This window comes from Psammomys obesus, unplaced genomic scaffold (assembly GCF_907164565.1).
Source record: "Psammomys obesus unplaced genomic scaffold, mPsaObe1.curated_primary_1811, whole genome shotgun sequence".
Lineage (NCBI taxonomy): Eukaryota > Metazoa > Chordata > Mammalia > Rodentia > Muridae > Psammomys > Psammomys obesus.
Window position 1 is genome coordinate 11,564,826 of NW_026585894.1, and position 8,435 is coordinate 11,573,260.

At 39.1% G+C, this 8,435-nt stretch overlaps 1 pseudogene; it reads right to left on the reverse strand.

The window, feature by feature from the left end:
- Positions 1-757: 757 nt before the first annotated feature.
- LOC129670931 (histone H2A.Z-like) lies at positions 758-4,175 on the reverse strand (annotated as a pseudogene).
- Positions 4,176-8,435: the final 4,260 nt, after the last annotated feature.

Sequence of the window (8,435 nt, forward strand, 5' to 3'; positions counted from 1 at the left end):
TTCCTCAGAAAAGTGTAGCTGCCCTAAAGCATCCAACCTAGCACATCAAGTTGTATCAGGACTGAGCACATCCTCTTCCCCTGTGGCCTGGCAAGGCCATACCACCAGGGGAAAGTGACTGAAAAGCAGGCAACAGACTCCACATCAGAAGCCACCCCCATTTCCCTTACTAGGTAACCCATATGAAGACAAAGCTGTCCACCAGCTACATCTGTGTAGGGTACCTTGGTTCAGTCCATGCATGGTCCTTAGTTGATGCTTCTTCACAGGTGCCTCTGTGCCCTGGTTAGTTGGCTCTGTTGGTTTCCTTGTGGAGCTCTTGTCACCTCCAGGTCTTTCTATCCTTCTCCCCACTTTTTCACAAGACTTCCTAACACTTTTATTTTTATTTTTATTATGTATTTATTTATTTAAAAAATGTGTGTGGGGGGGAATATTACCTTAATTGAGCTTACCCACCAGAGTGGAAATAATGTCTGTACAAACCAAATGTTTGCTACTCTAACTTCTGCATCACAATTAAAATCCAAACAGTTTTCTTAAAAACAGTCAACTCAGTCAAAAACCCACTACTTCAGAATCAATAGCTTCTTTGAAGCCACAGGAAAATTTAAATATGGTTAAGACTTGAATGCAAAAATGTGGTTGGCTGGAAAGCTAATTAAGCCTCCAACTTGCTCAAATAGAATTACAAAAAAGCAAAATTGTGTTTTTCACAGAGATACGGTCCACTGGAATCACCAAAACTGGACAGCTGTTAAGAATATTTAGAGTCCTGAGATAATAAGATATCCAGGCATTCTTCTACTCTCTTCTGTTGTACTTTCTTCCTAATCAGATTTGTGAATATGTGGGATGACACCACCACCAGCAATTGTAGCCTTGATCAGATAGTCCAACTCTTCATCTCCACAAATAACAAGTTGTAAGTGACAAGGGGTAATACACGTTACCTTTGAGTTTTTTGATGCATTTCCTGCCAATTCAAGTACCTCTGCTGTGAGGTACTCCAAGATGGCTGTGCTGTACTCATCAACTGTTGCTCCCACATGTCCCTTGCTGGTTGTCCTAGATTTCAGGTGTTGATGAATAGGTCCCACAGAGAACTGCAAACTGGCTCGATGCAAGTGGAAAACTGCCTTTGTGGAGTCCTTTCCAGACTTACTGCCAGCCACTAAACACAGTGCTGAAGCTTGGACAAGGGAAGAAAAAAGAGGTCAGGCAGGCACACAGCGAGATCCCAGCACCCACTCCAGTTGTACCTTCAAACTCTTTTTGATTTTTGACACCTTTTTTTCCAGACAGGATTTATAGGCCACATTATTTACCCATTTAAAGGGCAGAGTTCAATGACTTCTAGTATATCTACAAAATTATGTTCCTATCATTATCAATAATAATACAATATTTTCATTACCACAAAAAGAAAAAAAATTCTGTATCCCTATTATTATCACCTATTACTCACAAGTGCCTCAGCCACCATTTTCCTTTTTTTTTTCCAGCTTCTGGTAAGCATTTATTTCCTGGTTATGCAGATTTACCTACCTGGAATAATTTCAATATATGTGCCCTTTTGTGTCTAGCTTCTTTCAGTTAGCATGGTATTCTCAAGAATAGATAGCATTTATCAACACTTCAACACTTCATTCTTTTTATTTATTCCTTTCTGTAAGTGAAATATATTACATTATAAGGATATATCATATTTTATCCATTTATCCATTTATCCAGGAATAGACATTTGGGCTCTTTTTACCTTTTAGCTATCATGAGTAATGCTGAATAAATACAAAGTGTACAAAATTTGAGCTTTGTCATGTTTTCAGCTTTCTGGTATAAAGCTAGATTAACCAAGTCATAGGTTAACACAGTGTTTTCATTTCAAGAATGGCCAGACTGTAGAACCCATAGCTATGTAAGAAGTGTTAAATTTTTCTACATCTTGGCAAAAACTTCCTATTTTTTGAATTTTTGTAGTGCCAGGGATTGAACATGGGGCCATACACATGGTAGAAAGGTACTATATCCTTGACCAGACTTTTAAAAAGCTATCCTAGGAGGTGAGCAGTAATCTCTCATTGTGGCTTTGGTGTGTATTTCTCACATGAATAATAACACCAATTTACATTTATAAATCTTCTTTCAGGAAGTCATTGTTTTGGTTTTTCTCTGTGTACTCTTGGCTATCTTGGAACTTGCTCTGTAGACCAAGCTGGCCTCAAACTCAGAGATCCACCTGCCTCTGCTTTCTGAATGCTGGGACTAAAAGTATGTGCCACCAATGCCTGGCAAAGAAGTCATTTTTTATTGTGATATTGCAAGAAGTGTGGGGTGCATTATGTGATAGGTGTAAATAGAAATAGGAACTCCAATAGAGTTCCTCCACCAAACCCATCCACCACATTGCTAAACTAATTATCTTGACCCAGAGGGAAAAAGTTTTTCTAATGGAACAATCATTATTCATAAGGTATGGCCTTGCCTGAAATGTAATAGAAACTCGTTATTTAACATTAAGAACAACTTATATGCTTTTAAGCATCAAAATTCAAGGACATATTATTGCAACCCAAATTCTGCCAAAGCATGTCAGATCTTTCTAACATCTCCCCCACCTCAAGGTAACAGTAAAAGTTTAACTTGTATATATTCTTTATTTCTCAACTTAATTGAGCTTTCAGTTGACCCCATGGAATGTTTTTGTTTTTATGTCATGGCTAAGAAAAGTTACATTTCTCTTCTATGAAAATAAATTCTAATCATAATAATGAGATGAACATACAGTCCACTGACACTAGATTACCACTTGGTTTGTAGCACTGGATTCATTTGGAAGAATTTGCAGTATTGTAGTTAGAGCTCTAGGGTTGAGATGGATAGGCTGGTACATTCAGACATTTGGAAATACTTGTTCAGCAGTCTGTGACAAATAGAAAAGTCAAAGAAAAACTGGGCTCCAAGAGTCATTAATCTAAATTAATTAACCCAGTGACATTGTCATAGAATTTTAGCTTCACTGCAGAATCCAAGGGAATACAATGCTTCAGGTAGGTAAGCTTTTTCATTGTGAGATGTTTATTTACAATGAACTGCAGAAGAGGGTTAATCTAATGGGATGCAGGACTGCATTGGATGGTGAAATGCATTGTGAACAACATCCATTTGAGGTATCAATTAACTTTTAATTCTTAGAGGGAAACAAAAGCAGTAACACACAAAGACCAAATTGGGGGTGGTATAAGGGGCACATTGCTCGTGGAACCTTAGGTTCACTACCTTTTTGTACCAGGGAAAGGCCTCCTTATCTAACACAAAGGAGCTGAAGAGTAGGGAGGGAAAAGGGTGAATTGGTGTGTGGCCTGTTAACTCAATGATGTTTCTAAAGCCTGAATGGAAGAGTCAAAGCCACCCAAGTCACAACAGCGCTAAGTCAACAGCTTGGCTGAGACAGCATGACCTGAATGGAAATGCAAATGGTTCTGTCCAATAACTGTTTGGGGTTGTCACTTGGTCTACCAGTTCTTACCTCCCTGGGACCTTTTTAACTGCAAACTCAACAGCAAATCACCATCCTAGAGCCTGTATCCAAACTCCAAAGTACTCCAGGGAAAAATCTAAATGTACCATCCAAAATGAAGAAAACAACAGCAACAAATCATGGGGTAGCTGTACCCAATATAAAAAGAATATTTATATTGTTCCCAGTTTCCCTTAAAAAAATCCTTTTTGGGCCAGCAGCCATGTGACTTTGCAAAAACACCAGCTGTTGTCCTACAGAAGAGTCTCACACTCATCTGGGAAGAAAAGTTTTTCTATGAAGTGCTGTTGTGGACATGTCTGGCTTCCAACCATTAGACAACATAGGAGTACATAATTAATTTGTTTTCCAAAGGGGAGCCACCTCATGCTTTTCTTCAAATTCAATCAAAACATGGACATTCTAAATAGAAACACGTTTATTTGAAACCCTTTTGCATGAGCAGCTGTTTGTGCCTAGCCTGGCCAAAGAGGCAAATTGTATTCATCTCTGCACTCCAGTCAGTAAATGCTTGGCTTTGTTCATCTCCACGAGCAGAGGCAGTCACACTATGTCAATTGGGCAAGAAGCCTTAATGATCCTAGGCAGGTGTCCTCAGAAACTGACCAGGTGAGGAGGTCAGCATGTGTCCCATGAATCGTACACTTGTCCTCAGTTTACAAAGCCTCTCTCCACCCCTGTCAATTACTGTCGTTAGTGCCTTTGCCCACACAAGTGAAAGGAGTCTGCTCAAGCCCACTTGGGGCCTTTGCTTTTCACTATGTAAGAGTTCTGACAACAACCAAGAGCCTCTGTTCTCAAAAGAAGGGAGGCAAAGCACTCTCCAGAAATTAGACAAAATGAAATTATAATAATATAAAAGAAATACGCAGTTGCTAAGGCCTAATAAAGAAGCTGCTAGAAGCACAAAGATGGCCCCCCACTCTCTCTACAAAAGCTCATTGGAGCTAAAAGATTCTTAGGTTTTCAAAAGGTAAGACATAGTAATTCTTGTCCTTAATGGGTTTAGAAATGTCATTGTGGGCAATAAGGCAAAAGAACAGAGAATAATAATAACCCTTTATATTTATTTTATGTTTTTTGCTTTTTCAAAGCCCTCGCCTTTGTATTGGAATATTTCATTCCTTTCCGATCTGTTGAGGTAGGCAAGGGGAGCACTGATATCTCTACATGGTTGGCCAAACTTTTTTAGAGGTTAAGGGGACTTACCTATAAACCATACAACAAATCAATGTTAGAGTCAGAGGTAAGCTTCATATGTATATGTAAATGAAGAGGAAGACCTGGGGCACAACCAGAGTCATGGAACCATCCTCCCAAGTCTCAGGGGAGTACAGCTAGATACAGCCTAGGCTAAGTAGCGCAATGCATATCAGGGAAGAAGTTGGCCATTGATGGCTAAAAAAATGATAAGATGATAAAGAAACTCCCTACTACTATTAGAACCTGACTTGTGGTTCTCTGTTTACTTTGGCAAGAAAGGAATTACATTTTTCTGAAAACATTGCAGGACTGTATGGTTTCTCATAAATACAAAGTTTCTATCTCACAATCTTTTCTGAAAGATTTTTGTTCTTATACAGGTAGGTCCTTTTCCAGTGAGAGACAGTTTTCACCTGTTTGCTAAATTCAAGGTCTATTTGATATGTGTTGATTTATTATAACCCAATATATTCCAACTGACTTCCAGGAGTTTTAATTAGCATTTGGGTTATTTTGCCTAATAGGATTTTATTTTTGACCATGACATAGACTGCCTAGAGGTACTGAAAATAAAACTGCTGCCTTTGTGTAGCCTTGTGATAGACAATGACAAAAACATTTCTATGTTCAAAGTCTAGCTCTACCTCTTAGGATCAGTTTCATAAATCTCTCCTGATTTCACCAGGCAATACCTTAGGTACTATCCAAAATGATCCAATGCATCATCTATGATATGAAATGCACTCTATTAAATTTTAGCCAATAATATTTTCTTTACTTTGTCCTAAGTTATTAATGATGAATATTTGGTTGAGATCTTCTTAGTACATACTATGAAAGGTTAATGTGTATTTTAAAAGCTGAAGCAAGAATAGGTACTTCTAAGGCCAGCTAGATGGCTCACCAGGTAAAGCACTTGACTCAAAAGGCTAATGACCTAAGTCCTAATCCCAGATTCTACTTAAAGGTGAAAATAGACAACCGACTCTGTAAAGATGTCCACTGATCCCCCCACATGCACACCCAACAAAAAAAATAAAGGTGTTTCTGAGTTGTAATTTGTAGATGGATTTTAATCCAACAACATGGCTACTCTGGCTAGACTACAGACAAATCCTTAGCAAACACCTTTAATCTCTCTGATTGTAATATAGACACATCCAAACGATGAACGTAAAGTTAGTTTGTGGAAGACAGCACTCTTGTTTGAAAGTGATATCTAATTGAGAGACAGACAAAGTGACTAATCAGAGAAAGATTTACTAGTATAGGATATTCCCAAATCTCATAAGAAGAGAGAGGACTTAATGAAGAGCAGCATAGAGAAGGGAAAGAGAGAGGAGGCAGTTTAAAAAGAGAACAAGCTGGCATCAAGTGAAGACAGAATGAGTGAGAGAATGAAAATGAGCCAGAAGATTAGGACACATTGCCAAAGGTACTATGAGGAAAACCAGAAAAAATCAGTTAGAGATCAAGAGAGAAGTTGGATTGAATTAGCCAGCTAAGAGAGGAGTTAGAGCCAGAAGATCTGAGTGGAACCAGCTAGCCAGAGTACAGAAAGAGCTAAAAAGGGTGAGCATATTCAGCAGTCTTTTTAAAAATTTTCTTTATTATTATTATTATTATTATTATTATTATTATTATTATTATTACCATTTATTACAATTCATTCAATTTGTATCCTGGCTGTAGCCCCCTCCCACATCTACTCCCAATGGTACCATCCATACCTCTTCTCTCCCTATGCCCCTCCCATACTTCACTGATAGGGGAGGTCCTCCTCCCCTTCTCTCTGACCCTAGCTTATCAGGTCTCCTCAGGACTAGTTGCATTGTCTTCCTCTGTGGCCTGGTAAGGCTGTACCCCCCCCCCAGGGGGAAGGGGCTGTGATCAGAGAGCCTACCACTGAGTTTATGTCAGAGACAGCCCTTGCTCCCCTTACTAGGAAACCCACTTGGAGATTGAGTCTATGGGCTACATCTGAGCCAGGGTAGTAGGTCATCTCCATACATGGTCTTTGGTTGGGGTATCATTCTCTTCAAGGCCCCTAGGGGGCTCAGATTTTTTGGCTCTGTTGGGTTCCTTTTGAAGCTCCTGTCCCCTCCAGGTTTTTCTGTCTTACCCTTCTTTCATAAAATTCCATGCATTCTGCCCAAACTTTGGCGATAAGTCTCAGCCTCTGCTTCAATACCTCAATCAGTAGAGTCTTTCAGAGGCCCTCTGTGGTAGGCTCCTGTCCTGTTCCCTGTCTTCTCCTGCTTCCAATGTCTATCACTTTGGCCCTTCTGAATGAGGATTTAACATATTCCCTAGGGTCTTCCTTGTTGTTTACCTTCTTTTAGGAGTATAGATTTTACTATGTTTATCCTATATTATATATGTCTAATAACCACTTATGAGTAAGAGTATATCATGTGTGTCTTTCTGTTTCTGGGCTACCTCACTCAAGATGATATTTTCTGGTTCCCACCATTTGCCTGAAATTTCCATGTTTTCCTTGTTTTTAATAGCTGAATTGTAAAAATGTACCACAATTTCTGTATCCATTTGTCCACCATGGGACATCTAGATTGTTTCCAGATTCTGGCTATTACAAATAGAGCTGCTACAAACATGGCTGAGCAAGTGTCCTTGTTGTAGAGTTGAGCATATTTCGGATATATATGCCTAGGAGTGGCTTAGCTGGATCTTGAGGTAGAACTATTCCTACTTTTATCTGGAAGTGCCAGACTGATTTCCAAGATGGTTGTACCATGTTACATTCCCACAGGCAATGGAGGAGGGTTCCCCTATCTCCACATTCTCTCCAGCATGTGTTGTCACTTGAGTTTTTGATCTTAGCCATTTTGGTAGATGTAAGGTGAAATCTCAGGGTTGTTTTGATTTACATTTCCCTGATGGCTAAGTACACTGAGCATTTCTTTAAACGTTTCTCTGCTATTCTATATTCCTCTACAGAGAATTCTCTGTTTAGCTCTGTACCCCACTTTTTAATTGGATTGCTTGATTTGTTGCTTTTTAACTTCTTTAGTTCTTTATATATTCCGGATATCAGCCCTCTGTCAGATATAGGGTTGGTGAAGATCCTTTCCCAATGTATAGGCTGTCGTTTTGTTCTGACAACAGTGTTCTTTGTTTTACAGAAACTTTTCAGTTTCATGAGGTCCCATTTATTGATGTTCTTAGAGCCTGTGCTGTTGGTGTTCTGTTCAGGAAGTTGTTTCCAGTGCCAATGATTTCAAGGCTCTTCCCAACTTTTCCTTCTAACAGGTTTAGTGAGTCTGGTTTTATGTTGAGGTCTTTGATCCACATAGACTATAGTTTAGTACAGGGTATTAAATATGGGTCTATTTGCATTTTTCTACATGTAGATGTACAGTTAGACTAGCACCATTTGTTGAAGATCCTATCTTATTTTCCATTGTATTGTTTTGATTTCTTTGTGAAAAATCAGGTGTCCATAGGTATGTAGGTTTATTTCTGTGTTTTCTGTTGTATTCTACTGATCCTCCAGACTGTTTCTCTGCCAGTACCATGCAGTTTTTATTACTATTGCTCTATAATACAGCTTGAGATCAGGGACAGAGATACCTCCAGAAGATCTTGTATTGTACAGGATTGCTTTAGCAATTCTGGGTTGGGTTTGTGTGTGTGTGTGTGTGTGTGTGTGTGTGTGTGTGTGTGTGTGTGT